Here is a 26,580-nt window from a genome sequence, read left to right as displayed (position 1 = left end):
TCTTCTGCCTGTTTTGAGAAGTAGAATTCCTGTGTAGAGATAATACACTCTCACAGACATACTTGAGCCTCCTGCTAGGAGAGAGATCATAAAAGCACAGTCTTATGATAAACTGTGCATGCCCAAAGCCTTTTGATATATTGAGGGCAGTAGCTGCCCCATCCTCCCCCCCCCACTGCTGTCCACTAGAATGAACTAAGCCTAACAGAACCTAAAAGAGCCAGTGTCCCCTGTGTGTCTCTGCTGCCCAGTGTTGTTAGCGAGGTAATGAAATAAAGTTGTATTCTGATGGTCACCTTGGTTACCTGTATGTGTCGATTCACACAGGTTGATGGCAAGTTGAATATAAGTCAACAGTGTGCCCCAGCAGCCAGGAGGGCCAACCATGTCCTGGGATGCATCAAGCACAGCATTGCCAGCTGGTCAACAGAGGGGATTGCCCTGCTCTGCACTGGGGTGGTCTCACCTTGAGTCCTAGGGGAAGTTTTGGGTGCCACAATATAAGAAGTATATTAACCTATTAGAGAGCATCCAAAGGAGGGCTATGAAGATGGTAAAGGTCCTAGGAGGTTAAGCCATATGAGGAGTGGTTGAGGTCGCTTGGTCTGTTCAGCCTGAAGGAGACTGAGGGGAGACCTCATTGCATTCTACAGTTTTCTTGTGAGGGGAAGAAGAGGGGTAGACACTGATCTCTTCTCTGGGGCACAGAGACAGGACCTGAGAGAATGGTTTCAAATTATGTCAGGGGAGGTTTAGGTTGGATATTAGGAAAAGGTTCTTCACCCAGAGGGTGGTTGAGCACTGGAACAGGCTCCCCAGGGAAGTGGTCAGAGCACCAAGCCTGACTGAGTTCAAGAAGCATTTGGACAACACTTTCAGGCACATGGTGGGATTCTTGGGGCTATCCTGTGCAGGGCCAGGAGCTGGACTTTGATCCTTGTGGGTCCCTTCCAACTTAGGATGTTCTATGATTCAATCATGAAGGAGAGGGTTTCATGTGATAAGAGATGAGAAAGGTGAGAGCAACTTGAGAGAGTAGAGACACAAGGGAGATGAGAGACGAGGCAGGGCAAGAGAACTGTGATGTGAGAGGCGAGAATTATGGGGGGGTGAGAGGTGGGACATGAGAAACGTGACAAGAGACAAAATATGAGACAAGCCATGAGAGACAAGAGGAAATGAGAGATGGGAGAAAGAAGAAGAAAAGGGGTAGCGAGTGATGAGAAGAGGGACAGAGAGACAAGAGGTTAGAGGCTAGAGATGAGAGAGCTGCAACAAAAAACAAGATGAGGGATAAGCCAACAGAGGCAGAAGAGAGAAGAGATGAGGAGAGGGAGACCAGGCAAGGCAGGCAAGAGAGACCAGATGATATAGGAGCAGTGAGATGAGACCTGACAAGATGAGAGTAAGTAACTGTGTGGTGTTAAGCTGCCTACTTGGGTTAAATCACAATAGCCCTTTTTGGTGCCTGTATTGAGTTTACATGGCAAGCAGGGGAGCTTCGAGGGGGAGGAGGGACTTCTGTGAGAAGAAATCAGGAGCTGGCCCCACGTTTGATGGAGTCAGTTTTAGGAAGTTTGTGGTGCTTCTGTGATAGCATCTGACATCTGCTGGAGGAACAACATAGCAAGGTACAAACAAACCAGGAGGTTCTTGGAAAGCATGGACAATAACTTTCTGATACAGGTGATGGAGGAGCCAATGAGGAATGGTGTGCTGTTGGACCTTATACTGACTAAGAAGGAAGGTCTGGTTGGAGATGTGAAGGTTGGGAGCAGTCTTGGTTACAGTGACCATGAGATCATGGAATTCAGTATCTTGTGAGGAGGAAGCAGGACAATGAGCAAGATCACAACACTGGACTACAGGAGAGCTAACTTTGGCCCCTTCAGGGACCTTCTTGGAAGAATCCCATGGAAATGTGCCCTAGAGGAAAGAGGGGTACAAGAGAACTGGTCGATATTCAAGCACCACTTCCTCCAGGTTCAAGAATGGTGCATTGCCATGGGCAAGAAATTGAGCAAAAGGGGCAGGAAACCTGCACAGATGAACAAGGAACTGTTAAAACTCAGACATATGCAGGAGATACATGAGATGGAAGCAGGGACAGGCCACCTGGGATGAGAATAGGGATGTTGTCAGAGTATGCAGAAATGCAGCAAGGAAGGCCAAAGCTCATCTGGAATTAAATCTGGTTAAGGATGGCATGGATAACAAGAAGGGTTTCTTCAAATGCATCAATAACAAAAGGAATACAAGGGGAAATGTGAGCCCTCAACTGAATTGAAAAGGGACCCTCTGCAACAGAGGTTGCAGAGAAGGCTGAGATACTGAACTCTTTTGCTTCAGTCTTCACTGCCAAGGCCAATCCTCAGGAATTCCTGACCCAGGAGACCAGGGAGAAGGTCAGGAGAAAGGAAAGACTTTCCCTTGGTTGAGGAAGATTGGGTTAGAGACCATTTAGTCAAACTTGACATCCACAAGTACATGGGTCCTGATAGAAAGCACTCATGAGTGCTGAGGGAGCTAGTGAATATCATTGCTAGGCTACTCACAATCATCTTTGAAAGGTTGTGGGGATCAGGAGAGGTGCCTGAAGACTGGAAGAAAGCAAATGTCACTCCAGTCTTCAAAAAGGGCAAGAGGGAGGACACAGGGAACTACAGCCTGACCTCAATCTCTGGCAAGGTGATGGAACAGTTCATCCTGGAGGCCACCTCTAAGCACATGGAACACAAGGTGATCAGGAGTAGTCAGCATGGATTTAACAAGGGGACATCCTGCTTAACCAACCTGATTGACTTCTACGATGGGACAACTGGCTGAATAGATGTGAGGAAAGGAGTGGAAATTGTCTACCTGGACTTCAGCAAGGCTTTTGACACTGTCTCTCATGATATCCTCATAGGCAATCTCAGGAAACATGGTCTGGGTGAGTAGATGGTGAAGTGGATTGAGAATCAGCTGAATCACGGGTCTCAGAGGTTTGTGATCAGTGGCTTAAAGTTGGAGGCCTATAACTAGTGGTGTCCCCCAAGGGTCAATATTGGGTCCAGTATTGCTTAACATATTCATCAATTACTTGGATGAGGGGATAGATGCCTCCTCAGCAAGTTTGTTGATGATACAAAACTGGGAGGAGTAGCTGATACCCCAAGAGTTATGCAGCCATTCAGAAGGATCTTGAGAGGCTGGAGGGATGGGCAGAATAGAACTTTTGAAATTCAGCAAAGGCAAGTGTAGGGAATAACCCCATGCACATTTTGATAACAGCAATGATAATGCACCTGGGTTGGCAAACGGCCATGGCATCACTGCTGTTTCTGTGCTGCTGTACTGGACAGGTTGGAACTCTAGTGTGAACTTGAGTCGAAGGGACCTGTGGATGAGTCCACATGGGAGCAGAGATCCACCTGCAGCCTGTGAAGTACTCCACAGTGGAGCAGGTGAATGACCAAAGTAGGCTGTGACCCTGTGGGAAGCCCACACTGAAGCAGGATCCTTGGGAGGACCTATACACTCATGGGGGACCCATGCTGGAGCAGTTTGTTCCTAAAGGAACAGTGACAGACACTTTGTAAATGCACACAAGAAAGTAGAAAGACCAGAAGTTAGGTCTTGCACTAATTTTCATCTCTTTCAACAGTGTACATCTCCTTTGAGTGTACATCTCAGAGCTGTAAAGTTCTGACAGGCATATAGTAGCATGCATCTTTTTCCTCTGAACCAATTTATGAAGAAAGGCAGATTTGACTAAAGTCAATACACATAAATCAAACTTCTTGTGATACCTTAGGTTTTGAGATTTCTATTCTGCTTGGGTGAGCTTTTCCGTTTTTCTCAGGGTGATGAAGACAAAATAGTCTGATTTCAACTGTGGACGTCAAGGACAATTTCTCCAAATCTCGGGCCCTAAGCATAAACAATGTGAAGAGAGGAGGGCGGGCCAGCCAGTAAGCCAGGAGGATGAAACTTCACAATTTGAGACCATTAATTGGATGGTTGACTCCTGTATGTAAATGGACTAATATCTATAAAGGTGTAAGATCATGTGATCAACTCCTCTTTTGCTTCCATCTTGGATCCATCCGGCAGAGGCCACATCTGTGGCACTGATTCTGTCAGGGTATGGCCTAGAAGGCCTTTCAATAAATACCCTATTTTATTCCCCTTCACTCTGTGTGGCTTCTGTTCTAGTTCTTCTAGGCATCACTTGCAAAAGAACTGCATTGTCTCAAATGAGTCATAGTCTATTATCCCTCTTGTAATATATGTTGTTATAATTCGTGTTTATATAATATAAGAAGGTTGTATGAAATAAAATAAAATAAAAAGAACCTCTTAGACACCAAGCACCCGGGGCCATAGACAACGGCCGTAATTAGCATATCAACAGACCTAGCCCGGTGATCTCCACAACGGAAGGGAAGAGATCATCGATAAAATACCTGCCAAGTACCGATCACCTCCGATGGTTCCCATAATCGAGAAGACAGCACTTCATTACACATCAGTATGGAGTAGACACAGCCTTCATCAGCATGCAGGAAGGACCTTTGTCCAGGGCAGCACAAGAAAAGGATTTAATCTAAATATGATAATCTGCAGCAGAAACAAAGGAAACTCTCGCCTCAGGCCAGAAAAACTGTATAAAAACTGGGTTGTCCGAGATGGCAGGGTGTGAACACACACAGAGAAATCTGATGCGATAGAGGTCAGATCAGCGTGTGTGTCCACCCAGTGCCGACCCCGGGCTCGGCGCTGTCGTGTTTTCGCTTGTGGCTTCCCAGGACCATATTTTCGGTCACAAAAATAAAAATTGTTGTTTTGCTATTTAATTCGGCTTGATTCGGTTATTATCTATAACACTCTTTATGATCAGAAAACAACTTGAGTCAAGTTAGTTAATCTGAATTTCTTAAATTCATCTTCCACAGAAGGAAGCAAGTCTTTTTAAGTAGGCTTATCTGAAAAAGGTCCCCAAAGTGAGGGAGGGATATGAATAGAAGAATAGGGTTAAAATATACAAAGTAATCTTCTTGTACTATCTTTAGGATTTACCTTTCCATGGTGATACAATTCCAGCTATTAAATAATGGGACATAATCTCTACAATGGAAAAAGGTGAATTGTACTAAAAATGCAATACAGTTTCAATACATCACACCAAATCTAGGCTGTAGTGCTAAAAACAAAAATACAGTCAATGTGTTTTCAAAATGAAGTTTAAAACTTCGTTTCTTGCATTGTTTCATAATGTTAAAGGTCACTGTGAATTGAAGGCAAAGATTAACACATCGACATCTGAATTCCAAAATTTTTTTGGAGAGTGATCCACACTAAAGGACTTTAATCATCAACTTAGTATCTGTGGGAAAATGACTGGGGGGTAAAATTAGAGAAAAGTTGAAAGTTATATTCATATTCTAACAGAAGTTATAACAGTAAGGAAATTATAGGGTGAAATGCAGTTGCTACTCCCAGGATGGAATGTGGTTGGCATGCCTGAAACCTATTCCACAGTAGTTCTCCACACAATATTCTGCAACCTTAAGCACATGCTAAGAGGAATGAAAAGGAGGGAGGAGTGGAGTGAAGACGCTTGGTCAGGTTCTGTTGCAATCCCTGCAGGAACAGGAACTTGATGGTACCATGTAGTTGATAAATCACATAGCAGCTGTCAGCCAAGGGAGATAAGAGATGTCGAATCAGCAACTGTGGCAAAACCACTTTCCTCAAATGAATTTGGTTCATTATAATCTCATTGCAATACCAGAGCATACCTCCATCCCAAAGTTACACACTTCCAAGGTACAATCACTGCTCACTGGGCATGCACTCTAGATTTTATTGACTATGTCTTTAAGAGTAAAGCGAGAGAATTTTACACCAATCAGCGACAAAGGTATGTATGACTAGAGTCACTTAAGCTCCATGTAAACACAAAGAAATAGTATAAAAATTAGTTAAGAATGGGGATGTCCTGGGGTGACGTTATGGTGGCTTGTATCCCCAATCGTGTGTCCTGTTTAAGCGAAAGTTTGTTTAGTCTACTTATCAGTTGGTTCCCCTCCCCCATGTCTGTGCTTGGGAGGCTAGCTCTGCTGGGACAGGCTTGCTGCTTGCTGCTAGTTGCTTTCGCTTGCTTTGCTTGCTTTTGCTAGCTTTAGTTTGTTTTTGCTAGCTTTAGTTTGTTTTTGTTTATTAGTTAGGCAGTCCAATCTCTTTCTGTGGACTGTTCTTTGTTCTTTTCCCCTTTTCCTTTCTGTATACTTTCTGAACCTGTTTGGACCAGACTTGGATCACCGAGGAACACCAGGACCCTGCAACTGAGATCTGCAGCAGTCATCCCAGTGCCGGAGACTGACACTACCCACAGGAGAGATTTTCCTGAGTTTGTCACCCTCCTACACCGGTGAAAAAGTTTTTTTGTCATCCAGGGTTGTTAATTTCCCTCTCTTGTGTTGGGAGTGTTTTGTTTAATTAATAAACAGGTTTTTTCCACTTTTATTCCTCTGAGGAAATTCTTCCCGAAGACGGTGGTGGGGGAGGAGTCTTGGGGGGTTGGTTTGTTTGGTTTTTTTTAAATTTGCCCTAAACTAGGACAGGGGAGAAGTTAGAGAAGACTCCATTATAACTGCGGGGATCAGTCGATGGGCTAAACCTGTCTTCTCCCCGCTAAGGACACCTATTGGGTACTAACCGTACTCTATGAGGGTTGAATGATTATCTCAAGCCCATCTTTTGTTAGGGATTAGAGCTTTTCTGTATATTGCTTCAAATTTGTTTTTGTAGTCAATATACTATCAGTGGCAATCTTTGAACATTAATCTGTCACAATTTTCTATTATCAGTGTGTCTGTTAATAGTATGTTATTCCATGAACTGTTTAGTGTGAGTCCTTCTCAAGGGCACTAGAAGCAGTTGTCAGCAGATAACATACTTGAACAAAACCAAAATATATCGACTGAGTGGGGAGATCCAGAAGGGGGTCTCTCCTTGCAAACTGAAATAAAGGAATTTACTCCAATTTGCTGTTGATGCATGTTCTCTGATACAGTGGACTGTTTAGTGGAGTCCCCATAACAGGATGGTGACAGACGGGTCAGATGCAAGGGTCTTGTCTGTCTTGGGGCACTGACAGACTAATCAAATGCAAATGGTTCAAGGAAGACCCCCCTTTCACGTGACAGGATTCTTTTCCTTTAATTTTTACTAGAACATGGTCAATTTAGTATGAACAAAATATTTTCTTCAAATGTGATATTCCCAATGAAACTCAAACCCCTTTTTTCCCCAGCAAGTTTTGGAGAGAGGAGAGACAATTTGACAGAAAGCATATAAATCCCAGTTCTTTTCCTTTTAATTTGACTAATGTATATACCAGACAATGAACCAAATATAAAATCATATAAAGGGTATTAACAAAGTAAAAAAACCCTGCATACTTTCATTTACAGTAATTTCACGAATACAAGCCGCACCAATTTGACCAAAATTTTGGTGGAAACCCGGAAGTGCGGCTAATATTCCGGGGCGGCTAATCTATTAACAAAATTCTAAAAGCTGCCAACACGGAAGTGAGAGCCCGCGGCAGCCCCAAGCCAAGCTGGAGCCCGGCCGGCCCCGGCAGAGGTGGGAAAGCCTGGAAGAGGCGGGGCCAGCAGTGTGGGGGGCGGGCGGCAGAGCCTGAGCCAGCAGGGCGGGGCAGGGAGGGCGGCAGAGCCTGAGCCAGCATGGCGGGGGAGCCCGGGAGAACTGGGGCTAGCAGTGCAGGGGAGCATGGCAGAAGCAGGAAGGCCGGCGGGTGGGGCTGCCTGGCAGCGGGGGAAGCCCAGCAGAATCGGGGCCAGCAGCGTGGGGGAGCCCGGCGGTGCGGGGGCCTGCAGTGCCGGCCAGGGCGAGGAAACGCGGCGGCGGTGCAGACGGGAGGGGGCGGCCGGCGAGCCTGGTGGCGGCAGCCCTGCCAGCCGGGCGAGCGAACGCGGCAGCGGGGCGGTGCTGACGGGAGAGGGGGGCCAGCGAGCCCGGCGGCGGCGGCAGCACCACCCGGCCAGCCCCGCCGAGCCGTGGCGCTGAGCTGGGCCACCCGGCCCCGTCGGCAACCGTGAGCGGGTCGAGCCTTCCTGGCCCCGCCCCGAGCCAGTAAAGCCCGCTATGCCGCGATCCTGTTACTAATTGGCCAATTTGTGAAAGCTGCGCACGGATTCTCGCGACGAACGAAAGTGCGGCTAATATTCGGGGTGCGGCTTATCTATTGACAAAGACAGCAACATTGTCGAGGCACCGGGGGTGCGGCTTATAATCCATGCGGCTTGTATTCGTGAAACTACTGTACTTAAAAATTGCAACCAAAGAGTAGCTAAGAGGAATTAGGACCCTGATTATCTTTGATTATCTGAGCCCAAATACAGTAATTTCACGACAATAATGCGCACCGGACTATAAGGCGCATCTCTGGGAGTCGGTAAATTTCGCAACTTTGTACATTATCAAAGGCGCACCGGACAATAAGGCACACTTTTTTTGTGCAGCGAGGAGCTGCATGGCGTCCAACAAAGTAATGAAATAGTAATGGAATCGCACAATCGCAGGGATTATGGGAAGGTGCACAATTTGCAAACATTTTCACAGATTGGTGTAGCCTTGAAACGCAGCCCAAGGCGCCCTCCCTGTACCGTGAGCCTCGGCACTCCCACCTGCCCGTGGCGCCACTGGCGAAGCATGGTTCAGAGCGGCCGCGGCTCGCGGCGGTCCGGGGCGGCTCGGGGCTACCTGTGGTGTGGGTTGGCTCAGAGTGGTCGTGACTCGTGGCTTCTGTGGCCGTCCGCTCCCTCCCTCCTTGCGCGGTTCACACGGGGCCGGTGCCACTTTGCTCTCTCCCCGCGCGGCACGTACGGGGTCGGCTCAGCGCTGTATCACTCTTTCCCTGCGCGGCTCGTATGGGGCGGGCGTGGCACCGCCCCGCTCTTTCCCCGCGTGGCTCGCACGGAGCCGGCGCTGCTCCGCTCTCTCCCCGTGCGGCACGTACGGGACCGGTGCGGTGCCGCTCTCTACCCACGCGGCTCGCAGGAGATTGGCGTCGCCTTCCTCTCTCCCTGCGCGGCTTGCATGTGGCTGGCGTAGCGCTGTTCTCTCCCCGCGTGGCACGTACGAGGCCAGTTCAGCGCCAGTCCGCTCTCTGCTCGCGTAGCACGTACAGGGCCGGCGCCGTTCCGCTCTCTCCCTGCGCGGCTCGTATGGGGCCAGCGCGGCGTCGCTATCTCCCCAAGTGGTTCGCACGGGAACGGCGCCGCCTCCCTCTCTCCCTGCGCAGCAGGTACGGGACCGGCGCCGCCTCCCTCTCACCCCGCGCGGCTTGCACGGGACCGGTGCTGCCTCCACTCTCTCCCCGCGCGGCTCGTACGGCACCGGCGCGGCGCCGCCCTCCCTCCGAGCGGTTCGCACGGGACCAGTTCAGCACCGCTCCGCTCTCCCCGCACGCAGCTCGCACGGGCCCGTCGCCGCCCCCCTCTCCCCCCGCGCGGCTCGTACGGGGCTGGCGCCACTCCGCTCTCTACCTGCACAGCACGTACGGGGTCGGTTCAGCGCCGGTCCGCTCTCTCCCCGCATGGTATGTACAAGGCCGGCGCTGCTCTGTTCTCTCCCTGCATGGCTCATATGGGGCCGGCGCAGCGCCACTCCGCTCTCTCCCCGCGCGGTTCATACGGGGCCGGCGCGGCACCGCTCTCCCCTCATGCGGTTTACACGGGCCTGGCGCTGCCCCCCTCTCTCACTGCGCGGTTCGTACGGGACTGGCACAGCGTCGCTCTCTCCCCACGCAGCTCATACGGGGCGGATGCGGTGGCGCTCCGCTCTTTCCCCGAGCGGCTCATACGTGCTGGCAGTGGCGGCTGCTCTCGCCCTCCTTCTCCACACCGCCCGCGCTGTGTCGGCGGCGGCGGTTGCTCTCTCCCTCCTTACCCGCGCAGTGGTCAGGGTCAGTTCCCTCCCTCCTCGTGCGGCTCCTGCCGGCCGCGCCCACCTGTTCCCCTCGCGACTCGGTGCTCCCGCGGCACCGCCCCCCCACTGCGGCTCGTACTTCCGGGTTGGCAAGTGTCGCAACTTTGTAGATCATATAAGGCGCACTTCTGGGTTCGGGCTGAAATTTTAGTCAAAAGGGTGAGCCTTATAGTCGTGAAATTACTGTACTCGATAATCACTATCAATCAAGAAAACCAGGGTCTTCAGGAAAAACTACATTTCAATACCCAGTTCCAGTAAACCAAAATCTGCACACATCAAAATTCATTGCTGCCCAGAAACTCTTTTGTCCAGTTCACTTTAGAGAAAGGAGACTACATGAATATGGGAATCCACGGCAGAAACAAAGGAACTTTAGCCCTAGGCCAGAAAAACTGTATAAAAACAGACTGACCAGGACGGCATTTGTGAACACAGGGGGATCCGATGCGATAGAGGTCGGATCAGTGTGTGTGTGCACTCAGAACCGATCCCGGGCTTGGTGTTGTCTTTTTGATTGTGGCTATCGAGGACCGTATTTTGGTTGCAAAAATAAAAATTGCTTCTTGAATCTTTTAAATTTGGCTTGATTCATTTATTATCTATAACAGCTGTGACTTTGAAGCCACAAGAGAACTGTTTCTTGTGGAGAAGTCTCCATGGCTTCTCAAGAGAGACTCCTCTCCATAAGTGAATTGGAGAAGGACTATTTTAGAGATGGCAAACTGTCTGAATTGTATCTGCACATTGTCAGTGGGAAAGAAAAGAGGGTGTGGGGGAAGAGGTGTTCTGAAGGTTTTATTCTGATTCTTATTATTCTTTTAGTCCTGTCAATAAAGTTTTTTTATACCCTTCAGAGTTTGAGCCTGCTTTGCCTTCTTCCTAATCCTATCTCACAGCAAGAAAATGAGTACAGTAATTTCACGACTATAAGGCGCACCCTTTTGACTAAAATTTTCCCTTGAACCCGGAAGTGCGCCCTATAGTCCGGTGCGCCTTATCTGATGGACAAAGTTGCGAAATTTGCCAAACTGGAAGTGTGAGCTGTGATCCGTGGGGGGAACCGGAAGTGCCACGGCAGCCGGTTGGGGGCGGGCCCGGAGGCCCGCACCACCGCCCCTGCCGGGTGAAGGCGGGCCTGGGGGCCCATGGTTGCCGGGTCCAGGGGGGCCAGGGGGCCTGTGGCACCGCCCCTCTCGGGTCCAGGCAGTCCCGGGGGCCCATGGCTGCCGGGTCCAGGGGGGCCAGGGGGCCCGCGGCATCCCCGTTCCCGGGTCCAGGCAGTCCCGGGAGCCCATGGTTGCTGGGTGAATGCTGCCCAGGGGACCCGCGGCATCCCCGTTCCCGGGTCCAGGCAGTCCCGGCGGCCCATGGCTGCCGGGTCCAGGGGGACCCGGCGGCTTGCGGCACCGCCCCTGCCGGGTGGAGGCGGGCTTGGGGGCCAATGGCTGCCGGGTTGAGGCGGGGCCTTGTCCAGCAACCGCGCAGGGTGAGCTGGGGGTGGAGCCTCGCTGCAAAAAAAAAGTGCACCTTATATTCCGGTGCGCCTTATCTGATCTACAAAGTTGCAAATTTTGCCGGCTCCGGGGGGGTGCGCCTTATGGTCGTGAAATTACTGTAGATAATTCTAGTGGGTGCATGGGCATTTTGGCCAGCAATAAACCCACCACAGGTCTCCAGATTAACACCCTCATTTCTGGACTTTCCTTTCAAATTAAAAGTGAGAAACACGAGAGAGAACCATGCAAAATACACTACTGTACATCATGACAATTTCATAAAAGGAAAAACAGAAAAAGAAAGGATAAGCAGGGGGAACAAAGGTTAAGAACCACAGTTTTGAAGGAAGAAATTTCATTAAAAATTATTTTGTAACATTTTAGTCAAAATCAAAGAATTGCTATATTTGATAATAATCCCTCTATTGTACATAGAATTAACATTTTTCATACCCTCCTTCACCTACCCCTTTTCTGAAGATTTTGATCCTGTTCACCCTTTCTTCTTTTTCCACTTTCACCTAAGGTATGTATTTATCAGAACTCAAATCCCTCATATTTCCATCCTCCATTCAAAGTCAGTCCAATGGTCCTATCCCTCCCTGGTATCTGCTTCCAGGTACCACAAGATTTCTTCTATACAAAATTGATTTTTCCAATAAATGTCTTCCCTGTTTAAGCTCCTGTTCATATTAACTAAGTACCAGTAAGGGAAGTGGAAGATATGTATCAGAAATAGTATGGCCAGCAGGACTAGGGCAGTGATCATCTCCCTGTTCTTTGGCACTGATGAGGCCATACCTTGAATACTGTGTTCAGTTTTGGGCCCCTCAATACAGGAAGGACATTGAGGTCTTAGAGTGTGTCCAGAGAAGGCCACCAAAGCTGGTGAAGTGTCTGGAGAGTGTCATATGAGGAGTAACTGAAGGAGCTGGGATTGTTTATTCTCGAGAAGGGGAGGCTCAGGGGAGACCTTATTGTTCTCTACAACTACCTGAAAGGATGTTAATATCTCAGTTGTTATATTATTTTGTTGGCAATTTCTGACCATTTTATTATATTTCCCAACATTGCTTAGTGTCACAATAAAATGAGAAATGTGATCCAAAGTAAATAAGCATTTATCATATGGCTTCAAGTTTTGCATAGCTATTGTAAAGGTATTGTTCTGTCTCTGCCAGTAATTAGGAACGAGATCTTCAACAGATTTTTCTGCAGGCATATATTTGAAATTATAACAGCAGTTATGCAAACTTGACCTCCCCTGGTGCAACTTAAGGACATATCCTCTTTTCCTATCCCTTGTTACTTGGGAGAAGAGGCTGATCCCCACCTTGCTACAACCTCCTTTCAGGTAGTTGTAGAGAGCAATAAGGTCTCCCATCAGCCTCCTCTTCTCCAGACTAAACAACCCCAGCTCCCACAGCTGTTTCTCATATGACTTACTCTCTAGACCCTTCACCAGTTTTTGTTGCCCTTCTCTAGACTCGTTCCAGCACCTCAGTGTCCTTTTTGAAGTGAGGGGCACAGAACTGGACACAATACTCAAGATGCAGTCTCACTAGTACCCAGTACAGGGGAAGAATCACTTCCTTAGTCCTGCTGGCCACACTATTTCTGATACAGGGCAGGATGTCATTGGCCTTCTTGGCCACCTGCGCAGACTACTAGCTCATGTTCAGCTGGCTGTCGACCAGCACCCCCGAATCCTTTTCAGCTGGGCCTTTTTTCAGCAAAACGTTGGGCAAACTTCACTTGTGAACTTTGCAATAAATTCTTACTGGTAGGCATCAAGAAACACACATCTATATATGCTAATTTTGAGGTGTCATGTAACCACCTACCTAAAAACTGTCCTAAACTGCATTCATTCTTTTTGGTTTTGTGTTGTGATCAAATGGCATTAATACCTATGTTTTCTACTCAAAATTGAATTTTAGAAATAGGTTTCCTGAGTGTCATGTTAAGTAGAATCAGAAAACATCTATATCTAGAATGTGTGTCAGGAAGTAATTTTAACTGAAAATAAGACTGAAATGCTATTTAGATTATTACTAAGAATTTCAGATCCTGCTTATGGTTGCTTCATTTTCAGGAACAAGTTTAAATATAGTTGAGATTCCTATATAACACTGAAGAAAATAAATTCCTAAGCAGTTTCTATAAATAGTCCTAAAACCAGAATCCATGGCCACAATAAAAAACTTGCCTTTCTGTAAAAAAAAAAACAACAAAAAAAACCAACCAAAAACGTGGCTGGTACAGATTTCTTTGAGGTTTTTTCTTAAATAGATGATAGGGAGACTGAAAACACTACCTAATGCTTCCCGATAGATATCCTTTTCCCCTCTTTCTACACAACTTTTGCTAATATCAAGTCAGAATTTCCCCTGTTCCAACTTGTGTTCATTGCCTCTTGTACTTTCACTGTGCACCTCCCAGAAGAGTCTGGCTCCATCTTCTCTACACCTTCCCATTAGGTAGTTGAAAGGCAGCAATAGGGTCACTCCATGCCTTCTCTTCTAGGCCAAACAAATCCACTTCTCTCAGCCTCTCCTCATGTCACATGCTTCAGACCCAGACTTGATCCAATCTCTCTCTGTCATATACTGGGAGCACAAGACTGGACACAGGATTCCAGATGCAATTTCATCAGCATGGAATAGAGGGGAAGGATCACTTCCCTGGACCTGGTGGCTGCACTCTTGCTAATACAGCCAAGGATGCTTTTGACTGCCTCTGTCTTAAGGGCATGTTTTTCTGGCTTGTGTACAACTTCTTGCCCACCAGCACCCCCAGATCCTTCTTTTTCTGCAAGGCTGCTTTCTAACCAGTTGGCTCACAGCCCGTAGCAGTACATGGGGCTATTTCGGCCCAGAATGGGACTTGGCATTTCCCTTTGTTGGACTCCATGACATTCTGATCAGCCTATTTCTCCAGTTTGTTGGGGTCCCTCTGAACAACAGCCCTGCCCTCCAGAATACTGACCACTCACACCAATTTACTGTAACCCACAAACTTGTCAAGGGTGCATTCCATCCTACTCTCCAGATTACTTAAAAAGGCATTAAACACTATCAACCCCAGTATCAATCCCTGAGGGACAACACTGCTATCCAGTTCCCAGCTAGACTTTGTATCACTACTCAACACCTTTTGAGCCAGGCAGGCCATGACAGTTTTCCCACCCACCTTATTGACTACTTATTCAATCAATATCTCACCAATTTGGCCATAAGGTTATCATGAGATGCCATGTCAAATGCTAAAGTAAAAGGTGTGACATCCATTGCTCTCCCCTTGGAGACACACACACAGTCAGCTCATCACAGAAAGCTATTAGGTTGGTCAGGCACTACTTTGCCTTGGTAAATCCATGCTGGCTGTTCCTAAACACCTTCTTGTCCTTTATGTGTCTGGAAACAGTTTACAAGAGTATTTCCTTCATAACCTACCCATGGAGTGGGGTGAGACTGACAAACCTGTAGTTCTCCAGTTCCTCATCCTAATTCTCCTTGAAGATAAGTGTAACATTCACCTATTTCCATACTTTTAAAACCTATTCACACTTTAAATTATTTTGGTAATGACATACAAACAGATCTCAGGAGCTCCTGATAAGCCTTGATCAAAGCAGTTGGGTAGTGAAGCATCCCTTGACCAGGAGCTCTTGCATGGTAAAGGTGGGAACAACACTGATCGTATCAGGAACATCAGTTGCCTGACCAAGGTGGGGAACAAGGAATAATCAGTTATCCCCTGACAGCCTTGGAAAACTATTTACCCGAATAAGTGAAATAGTACCATTGTTACATTGTTATTTTTTTGAAAAAATGTCCAGTAGTTACCAACTTAGGTTAATGGCCAGGATGGAAACTTACTGACAAGTAAAGCAAATCATCTTGTGACCCTATAAAGGCCCTTTGAGCTCTCCTGGACTGCAGTGGGCTGTGCCAGCACCTCCCTCTGAGTGGGATGACTCAGAGCTCATGAACCCTCAAGTTTGCAATACTTGAAAGACCATTGCTGATAATGAGGCTTAGGCTGACACCCCCCCACCCCCCTTCCCCACACTTCTCGAGGTGCAACCCTTGCTCACAAAGGGATTTGGCATATGAACTCAAAGGAAATTTTTAACAGGTACCTTTGCACATATAGATGCATACATCTGTCTGTGGGAGTGCATGTGAATTGACTATGGTATGAATATTGCTATCTCAAATCTATAATTAAGTTATTGTAATTGTAGCAAACCCTATTGAATCACTTCATAAATGTTAAATTAGTCCATGATTAAGTACTGCTAAACCCTTTTGCACTCTGTCCTGGTTTCAGCTGTGAGAGAGTAAATTTCTTCTCAGTAGCCATTACAGTGCTGTGTTTTGGATTCAGAATGAAAATGCTGTTGATAACACACTGATGTTTTGGTTTTTGCTAAGTTATGTTTATCCTAAGTCAAGGAGTTTTTTCTTGTCTCATGCTCTGTCAGTGAGGAGGTTTGCAAAAGAAACTGGGAGAGGGCACAGCTGAGACAGGTGACCCGAACTGACCAAATGGATATTCCACTCTATATAACATCATGCCCAGTATATAAACTGGGAGGAATTACCCAGAAGGGCGGTCAATCTGGGTTCGAGAAGGGGGGTCTGGCATTGGTCAGTGGGTGGTGAGCAATTCCATTGTGCATCACTAAATTTGTTTCCTTTTTATTATCAATACTATTATTTGTGATTATTATTGTATTTTACTCTATTTTCAATTATTAAACTGTTCTTATCTCAACATACATGTTTTACTTCTGATTTTCCTCCCCATTCCACTGGGTTGGGGAGGGGACAAGCATTCCTCTACATGGTTTATTAATTTCCACCTTTTATTTTGGTTTTATGTCATAAAATAAAGCTTTATGACATGCAAGGCATTCTATTAGATTAATTTCTATCACTAGCTCTCTATCGAGGGCATATGAAATAATGAAATTACCTCATTACATTTAACAAAGTGTGGTTTAAAACGAAACTATTTACATGGCAAGATTTTGGCAGTTGGGGGAAGTGACACCCTGCTTCCTGATACCCTGCTTCTTGACCAATATCAGAACCGTAGGCAGGATGCTGCCCACATTCTTCATGTAAAGTATGATTCTCTCAAATCACACTACCATTGGTGTGTAGAAGCCCAAAAGATAAGGAGGTAATGTGTACGTTTCAAACACTGATAGCCATGGAGTCAAACAAGGATTGTTGCATAAGAGCATGCTGTGCAAATGGGCAAAAAAGAGCAGAATGTGGCTGGAAAACAGGCCATGCAGAGGTAGGGCAGCCCTTTTCTAGGACAAACACCCTTGTTCTGGCTCCTGGAGATAAGTACAACACAGTCCAGAGCAAGGGCAGGAATGAGGTCAAGTAATGGGCAAGACCAGTAGAGGGGGGATGAGACCACCAAAGACCCCCAAAGCCCTCCGACCCATTTCCAGAAAGGTCCAGAAGAACAAACTGTGTATGATGACTAATTTGCATAGAAAGCGAGGAACTTATCTCTGGTGTGGGGAAAACATATTGATAAAAAGGTACCGCCACAAAGCCTATGTGGCTTCCCCCCAGGACCCTGGACACCCTGTCAGCCAGATAAATGCTGAACCCAGGACTGGTGATCTCCTTTCCTCTCCTACCTGACCTCTTTATTTCTCTTTCTCTCTCCATCTTCCATCTTTTATTTTTTATCTTTCTTGCTACTAGAAGATAGGTGACTAACTTATACCAATTTACATGCCAAGTTTATAATTTACTAATAAAACTTGGCAAGTTTTTTTTCAGACCTTCTGACATTTGTCATTCCTTTTCAACCATAGGCATCTACAAATCTTGGGTGTTCCCTTCCTCTTAGAACGCAACATGGTGGAGTCAATGGAAGGCACAAATTTTACCCACACTCAAAAGGCAATTGCATGATTGGCAGTTGCTGTCAGATGATCCAGCCATCAAGTGTATCTGACAGTCCACCAGAGTTATGATATCATTTATGATCCTATGTTTGCTAATGGTGATTGTGCCATATGGGCACATCACTGCTCAGCTTCCTTACTGCTTCAATAAAGCTTTGTTTTATAACACGTTGTCAGACTCCATTAGTGTTCAGACCACAAGGAGTTGCACAGGTGGCTTTTGTGAAGAAAGATCAGGGGCTGCTCCTGTGCCTAACAAAGGTGGTTCCAGCAAGATCCAAAATGAACTCACCACTGGCCAAAGTTGAGTCAATCAACAAAGCTGGTAGCAGCTCTGTGATAACATATTTAAGAAAGGGCAAAATCACTGCACAGCAGAGTGAGAAAAGGGAGGGTGGGGGAGAATGTGAGAAACAACCCCACAGACACCAAGGTCAGTAAAAGAAGAGGGGGAGAAGGTGCACCAGAGCAGAGATATCCCTGCAGCCCGTGGCAAGGACGACAGTGGAACAGGTGGATATGCCCCAAAGAACGCTGGAGCTTATGGAAAGCCCATGCTGGAACAGGCTCTTGGCAGGAACTGTGGCCCATGGAGAGGCACCTATGAAGAAGCATGTTTTATTTCTCTGTCTCATGCCATCTCCATACCACCTTCCTGCTCACATATTTTCTACCTTTTTCACACCTTTAACACAAAGGATTTTAAAGGGTAAAACACACACTGAAAGACTGGTATGACAGAGTAAATTTGTCCGTTGGTAACTTTTATACAAATCTTCACAAGAATTTCACAAATCTTTTTGAAAAAGGTTAGAGTTTGATTTATAATAGTCCATTTTATCATGTTTAGCAAATAAAATTTTTAAAAAATCAATCTAGGATTTTATATCAAGATTAATCTCAAAAAAGTTAGAAAAATTCCCTCAGATTATTTGTTAGCTGAATCAAGAGAAGACAACAGAAAAAAATAAAAACAATGAAACACTGACCATCTATATTTTGGAACATAAAAATTGTCTAAATGGGCTTAGCAAACTTCACATAGACACAAGAATCTCTACAGTAGGCAGTTATGGAATAACCTGTTCAGGGAAGATCTCTTTCTAACTCCATTAGTTTGACTTATACCCCAAAGTAAAAGAATTTTGATTCCTTCCAAAACATTTGTTTACTTGTTTAGTTGGTGACTTTTAAGAAATTCTACAATGAATTAATTTACAAGATAAGTTGAAATTTACAAATCTCCTTAAGCATGCATTAAATTTCTTATGTAATGCTCCATTTATTGAATTTTTATTTTGTTTTATCTCATAGTATTATACTATAAAAAAGGAAATTAGAAAAAAAAATTCCCACCCCCACACCAAAACCTGACAGCCACTCTCATTCTAAACAGTTTTATTAGTTTTGGTGCCAGAAGTGGGGCACATGCAGTTTTTTCCTACCCAGAGAAGAGGAGGAGGTGAGAACATGTGAGGAAACAAGATGGAGACACCAAGGTCAGTGGAGGAGACTTCCTATTTTGGAGGGACAAAAAGTTCCTTAAATTCCAACTAGTTTATTATGAAAAGAAAACCATTATAACTGTACTCTTGCTTTATTATTACATCTGACATGTCGTTCTTAAAAATTCAATCTGCTACTGTTGCTAGGAGTCAGTTGCTGTGCAACCTAAAAGGTATGTGGTGCTTTCAGGTTAAGAAGCACTATCAAATCTATAGCCCTCTTTATGCATTTCTGACAAATTTGCTTAAAGAGCTTAAAAGTCTTCTCAAATAGCCACCACACACTGACAGGTCTCTTTTATTAAAAGGTTACGCTAACAGATTTTACAATTGCACTGGGTTTTGGCTGGGATCGAATTAAGTTTCTTCACAGCAGCTTGTATGATTCTGTTTTGGATTTGTGATTTAAAGCAGTGTCGAGAACACATCCACATTTCAGTTATTGATGAAAAGTGCTTATGTAGCATCAAGGTCCTTTCTGTTTCTCTTACTGCCATGCTAGCAATTAGACTGGGAATGCTCAAGGAGTTGGGATGGGAGACAGTTGGGGCAGCTGATCCCGATTGACCAAAATAATATTCTATACCATATGACATCACACTCATCAATGAAAGCTTCATATTGACTCCAAGTTGGTTTTGTCAAACTGTGTTTTTCTGGTTTTATTCATTATTTTTAATCTTGAATATTCTGCAGGCCAAATTACATACCTAAAAATACCTCTACAGGATCAGTGTTTTCAATAATATTTTTACAAATCCACTGAAGAAGGGTGAATAAATGGCTAAGAAGTGAACAATGTGGTTTTTCTCCTACAAATTGTTCAAAATTAGCATGATTGATGACATCTATAGGAAATTTGGCCTAACAGAGCATTAATGAATGAGAACTGCTTTTGTAACTGGTATTTTGTTTCTTCTCAATTCATAAGCTTGCAGTGTTGTTTTTTTTCTAAAGCAAATCACAGAATCACAGAATTAACTAGGTTAGAAAATACCTCAGAGATCATCAAATACAACCTATGACCTAACACCACCTTATCAACTAAAGCATGGCACTGAGCACCACATTCAGTTGTTTTTTAAACACCTCCAGGGACAGTGACTCCACCACCTCTCTGGGCAGACAATTCCAGTGCCCAATCACTCTTTCAGTGAAATTTTACCTTATGTCTAGCCTAAACTTCCTCTGGAGCAGGTAGCTTAACACTGTGTCCTCTCATTCTGTCAGTGGTTGCCTGGGAGAAGAGACCGACTCCCACCTGACTGTGACCTCCATTCAGGAAGTTGTAAAGAGTGATAAGGTCTACCCTGAGCCTCCTTTTTTCCAAGCTAAACAACCCCAACTCCCTCAGTCGTTCCTCATAGGGCTTGTGTTCTAGACCCTTTCACCAGCCTTGTTGCCCTCCTCTGGATGTGTTCAAGAATCTCAACATCCTTCCTAAACCAAGGGGCCCAGAACTGGACACAATACTCAAGGTGCAACCTCACCAGTGCAGAGTACAGGGGAAGAATGACCTCCCTGGTCCTGCTGGCCACACTATTCCTGATACAGGCCAGGATGCCATTGGCCTTCTTGGCCACCAGGGCACACTGCTGGCTAATGTTCAGTTGGCTGTCGACCAGTACCCTCAGGTCACTTTTGCCTAGCCACTGTCCAGTCACTCTGTCCCCAGCCTGTAGCACTGCAGGGGGTTGTTGGGGCCAAAGTGCAAGACCTGGCACTTGGACTTGTTAAACCTCAAAGCCAAACCTTTTTTCTTTTTTTTTTTGCCTAGTGGGCTTATTAAACAAATCATAAAGAAAAGGTACTTTGTCAGGCTAGTGAGGCACTGGAAGAGGTTGCCCAGAGAAACTGTGGACAGCCCATACCCAGATTTGTTCAAGGTCAGGTTGGATGGAGCCCTGAGTAACCTGGTCTAGTAAGAGGTGTCCCTGCCCATGTCAGAGGAGTTGGAACTGGATGATCTTTAAGGTCCCTTCCAACCCAAACCATGATGATTCCATGATCTCCTGCACTTTTAGGATTTAGCCTTGTAAAGAACACAGAGGAAAGTCAGAATCCTTAATCAAGCACCTATTTTCCTCAACACAGACAAAAAGATTAATATAGAGACATAAGTACAGTATTCGCTACTTATAATTACTTTCAAGGACAGATCACTGCAAAATTAAAAGCTATCCTATTGATTGTGATCTCAAAAGTGAGGGAAAACAGCTTGGAAAACACTCTAAAATATTTTATCTACACAGTTAAAGACATCTAGATATTTATACTGTAAAAATAGTTGCACTTAAAAATTAGCTAATGATTATCTGAACTCCGCTTTACAGTCTTGGTTTTTGTTAGAACTAGTTTCTACTGAGAGCAAGTGTTTCCTTCTGTGTTGCTCCAGGATACACTAGAGACAGGAGGGACTTAGCAAAGAGCAGTTGCAATGCTGTCCAACTTCAATTGTTCCATAAGTAATATTCTATTAGTACCATAAGACAGTCTCTTGAATGCAACTAAACTTCTGCAGACATATAGGTTTGTTTATATAAGAATAGGCTAGAGCGTCAATCTGTTAAGTTTGGTGAGACAGCTTGGCTAAATAAGTATTCTTCACATGAAGAAATTCAACCAGAATCAGACCCTACCAAGATTAAACCAACATTTCCCCCTTCACTATTATGGACTATCTCCCTGTTCTGTGAGATGTTTTTACAGTACATACTAAGTTCAATGTTCCCTTTAGTCTTTTCCATTCAAATTCCTTCTCTCTCCCTCAGTTGTCAGCATCAAACTTTTAAGTACTTGATGCAAGTACATAGACCAGGCTTCGACACATATGCAGATGTTCATATGTTCAATCTCTCTAAACAGCTGTTTCATGTGTACATGATAAATATCTGCCCAAAATGAAATAAATATTGCCATCTACACTTAAGACTCTTGAACATTTTCCAACATGAGTATGTTTTCATTTTGTTGTATCTTTACTAAATTTATTATTTTTCCAGCTGGCATAGTGTCAAACACCCAGAACCTTGAGGAAAATTAATTTCTCTGCAATTCCAAGAAAAGGGCATGTTAAAAAAATTAAAAAAACTTAATTACCTGTATTTACATATATACATCGATACAAGTATATAAAATATATATATATATATTAAAATAGATACTAAAACCCCCCTGAAAACAGTTACTCTAAGTTCCAGTAAATTTCTGATTTTTAAATAATAAATTTAATGTGGTAAAGGGTATTACACCAAGAGATGTCAAGCCAGACACAGAAGCACTACTGTATCACAAAGGAATGAGGTTTTAATATGTTCTGCAAAAACCTAAGCAGATATCAACAAGCACACTTCTATATTATCTAAAAAATAATTTAAAAACTTCCTCAGATTCTCCAATTTTACAAAAAGGCAAATTCCTCAATATGATTATTTTCACAATATGTTTGAAGATGTTTTAACTAATCTTCAGGTTTCTGGTGTGAAAAATAGATCCTGAACTGCTGAATAAGTGTTCTTTCTAGTCATTTGCAATTGGGTGGAGGAGTCTTCTTCAAAATAAATTTAAAATGTCAATTCTGTGTATATTGAGATGAAGCAGGTAACATTTACACCTCAAAAGAAAACAGATTAATAAAGGAGCAAGTGCAGGTTATCTCTGCAGCTCAGCTGGATATACTTCAGAAATGTCTAATATACAGTGCTTCCCAGCCTTGACACACTCCCATACCTCAAGTAAACTGAAACATTAAACCATGTGGAAGTAAAACATCTAACAAGGAAAAGGAAAGAATAGTGGATAGGAAACAATTCTGCAAAAAGGAACCATATTGAAGAGATGAAACCAGGTAACAGCAGATAGAGAAAACAATTATATGTACATGAACAGAAAAAAATATCAGAAATAATAAAAAAGCAAAGTAGGACTAAAACATAAATTGCAAAAGCAAAGAAAATGTTGACCCAAAAAAAGTTTTCAAGACTGCTATTTAGTTTAACTCCTCTAGAAACAAAATCAACAAAATAGTGGACAAGGGAACTAGAGACATGGATTTGATTGATGGATCACCTGGTGGAAAAGGAATTGGTTGGATGGTCACACTCAGAGTTGCAGTCAGTCACTCAATGTCCAAGTGGAAAGAAGTAACGAGTGACATTCCTCAGGGGTCTGTATTGGGACTGGTGCTGTTTAACATTTTTGTCAGCAACCTGGACAGTAAGACTGAGTGCACACTCAGCAAGTTTGCCAACAACACCAAGCTTTGTGGTGCAACTGACATGTTGGAAGGACAGGATGCCATCCAGAGGGACCTTGACAGGTTTGAAAGGTGAGTCTGAGCAAACTTCATGAAATTCATTAAGGTCAAGTGCAAGATCCTGCACCAGGGTCAAGGCACTCCCAAGTACAAGTACAGTCTGGGCAGAGAATGGATTAAATGCAGCCCTGCAAAAGGGATTTGGGGCTGTTGGTGGATGAGAGTCTCAATGTCTCAACAATGTGTGCTTGCAGCCCAGAAATCCAACCATGTCCTAGGCTGCATCAAAAGAGGTGTGGTCAGCTGGGTGAGGGAGGTGATTTCCCCCCTCTATTCTGCTTTGGTGAGACCCCATCTGAAGTTGTGCATCCAGCTCTGGGGCCTCCAGCACAAGAAAGATGTGGATCTGTTGGAGCAAGTCCAGAGGAGGCCACAAAGATGATCAGAGGGCTAGAGTACCTCTCCTATGAAGACAGACTGAGACCGTTGGGGCTTGTTCAGCCTGGAGAAGAGAAGGCTTTGGGGAGACCTTATAGCCCCTTCCAGTACTTAAAGGGGGGCTACAGAAAGGCTGGAGATGGACTTTTTACAAGGGCATGTAGTAATAGGACAAGGGGCAATGGCTTTAAGCTGAAAGAGGGCCGATTTAGATTGGATATTATGAAGAAATTCTTTGCTGTGAGGGTGGTGAGACACTGGAACAGGTTGCCCAGGAAGTTGTGGCTGCCCCCATCACTAGATGTGTTCAAGGCCAGGCTGGATGGGGCTCTGAGCAACCTGGTCCATTGGAAGGTGTCCCTGACCATGCCAGTGGGGTTGGAAGTAGATAATCTTTAAGGTCCTTTCCAACCCAAACCCTTCTATGATTCTAGGAAAATGTTCCAAGGATGTTCTTTAGCTTCCCCCATTATCTGTATTCCAAATATCCCTTAAAAATACAGCATTTTGTCTTCCATTTCATAGGCTTGTATCTGCATGTTAGTAATTCTAAAAAAATGAATCATTATTTTCCTGATACAATATTACATAATTAGCTCAAAATTAGGTTTAATTCAAAAGTATTCATAATGTGCTAAAACAAAACAAAAAAAGGAATCACTGGAGATAAAAATATCCTAGTTTTGTGCCATGTAAATATGGGTGTAAGAGGCAATTAAACATTTAACTGTGGCACTAAATGAGAGAGTAAATTCAAGTAATGCAATTATAGAGGAAATACATATGCGATTTATGTGGCTAAGGGGTTGTGAAGAACTAGATAGTTACATGGTGTCTGTTTTTCTCCTTTTAAAGTAATTTAAAAATAGGTTAAAACCCACACTAGAGATGTTCTCTCATTTTTCCACACAGAACTTGTATTAGACAGCAGAAAGATGCTATGCTCATAAGAAAGATGACATGTACATTTTTTGTAAGAAGAGGTACACTTCCTAACACAGTATAAGCTAGGGTTAATAGACTATGAAATTATTTTAAATTGTCTACTGAGATAATATAACTTTATACAGAAACTGAATGACAAGAAACCATATGGATCAACAACATGGCATGGTAGGGCCAGGTAGATGGCTCTTATTCCCTTCAAACTATACATTCAACATTTCTTTAGCTCTTCAGAAACAAATGTGTTTCTAAGAAAGTAAGACAATCACACAGCATTGTGTGCTCTAAATATGCACAACTCCTTTGAGTTTACTAAAACTTAGTGATTTCTATAATAGCAGGTTAAATTCTACAAGTAGCACAAGTGGAAGAATTAAAAAAGGCTCTGAATCAGTGCATGAAAAAATAATACCATCAAATATTCCATGTAGAACAAATATAGTTTTAAAATAAAGTGAAAGTGTTAGTTGATGAGAAGAGAATGTTAGGAATTTGGAGGTACAGCCATAAAATGAAATTATAAAATTAAATTACACTTGCACCCAGACATGACAATTAATTGCACTGAAGAATCTTATATAGCACCAATTAGCCCTTCAACCTGTACTATTAACTACTAATCACACCTTAAGACAATTTTTAAGGATCTCTAATGTGTACTACAGGTAACATAGGCCTTTTTCTATTCATGTACAAAATACTTTGGAACATTACAAGTACTGCAGCATGTCAGATAACTTCTAATAATAATTAAAAATTTTAAAAATATAAATACCCTTCACAATAAACAACTACAGGGCAATTTACATCATTTTTCCCCTTTTGGAAATTATGTCTCTTCCTACATTATAAATTGGGAAGTAAGAAAGGCTCAGGAAGAGAAAGCGCTCGAGGCTTTTCTCTTTTTCTCTCTTCCTCCCTCCCCCCCTTCCTCCCTCCTCCAATCAATAGCGAAGCCCAATGCAGCAGTCCCAGCCTGGATGCTGCAAGGAGGGAGGAGGTAAAAGCTGGAGTGGAAATGGGGGGGAGGGGAGGAGAAGAAAGGGATAGAAAGGCAGAATTGCAAGTCTATACAGAACAGTTACATTCACCTGAATCGTGGAAAGCTGTGTTGTTCTTCCTGGTGGTGGCTGTTGTAGGTGATGATTAGGAAGCAAATAGAAAGCAGTGGAAGAGCAGTTGATGTTGATGAGTAACAGTCACCAGGACTACGGTGACTATGGCGCTTGATTCACAAGGCAACAGTTGCTATAACTCACAAAAGAGAGAGAGCGAGCAAGAGAGAAGGAAGCAGTGGCCCAGCCGAAGAGACCCGGAAGAGGCAGGGCTTCCCGTATGACTGACAGTTTTTAGGGCCGGAGGGGAGGAGGATCTGTTTCCTCAAAGAGGAAAGAAAAGAAGGTTGGTAGTAACGTATTAAAACCTCCACCTCGCTAAGGGCGTGCGAGGGCGCATTCTATCCCCAACAAGCAAAATAGCACTAATATGACAATGGACTGTCCATGGATGTAAGATCATACTACATCGGAGTGGGCAAGGAGGGAACCTATAGTGGTGGCTGATCGTTCAAATGGATAGCAACTGCCAGGCCGAAACACGAGTGGGAGGGAGAAGGAGGGAAGAGAGGATGTGGTCATAGCATCTCTGTCTCCCGCGTGGATCATGCTCACCGACATCCTGACGTCACATCCGATTAGCGACTAAAACAAAGGGGGGTTTTGTGCAGGCATCTCTGTTCAGTGATTTGCTTTGCTTTTCCACCCTGTTTGCTTCCTGCTACTTGGAAGCAGTTTAGAGTGAACAGGAAGTTCTGCTTTGTCCTAACAGCTTATCACCATCTCCATTTATTTTTCCATCAGAAAGTAAAAGTGAAGAGATGCTGCTGGATGGGGTATTTGTTGACTGCTGCCATCTAAAGTAGGTGAGGCTGTGGCAGCATCTGTACTGCCCTCATTGGCAAAGATGAACATTTTCTGTAACTGTTGTATGCAC

General features: G+C 44.5%; 1 protein-coding gene across 1 annotated transcript in view; it reads right to left on the bottom strand.

Moving 5' to 3' along the window:
- LOC117005100 (transcription factor RFX3-like) overlaps positions 1 to 25,876 on the bottom strand; it is a 272,818-nt gene extending 246,942 nt beyond the window's left edge. The window contains exon 1 of the mRNA XM_033076381.1: positions 25,680 to 25,876. The gene's annotated coding sequence lies outside the window, so the exon portion shown is untranslated. The remainder of the gene's footprint in view (positions 1 to 25,679) is intronic.
- Positions 25,877 to 26,580: the final 704 nt, after the last annotated feature.

Source organism: Catharus ustulatus, chromosome W (assembly GCF_009819885.2).
Source record: "Catharus ustulatus isolate bCatUst1 chromosome W, bCatUst1.pri.v2, whole genome shotgun sequence".
Taxonomy (NCBI): domain Eukaryota; kingdom Metazoa; phylum Chordata; class Aves; order Passeriformes; family Turdidae; genus Catharus; species Catharus ustulatus.
Note: the sequence above shows the minus strand (reverse complement) of the source record. Positions and strands in the feature narration are given on the sequence as shown.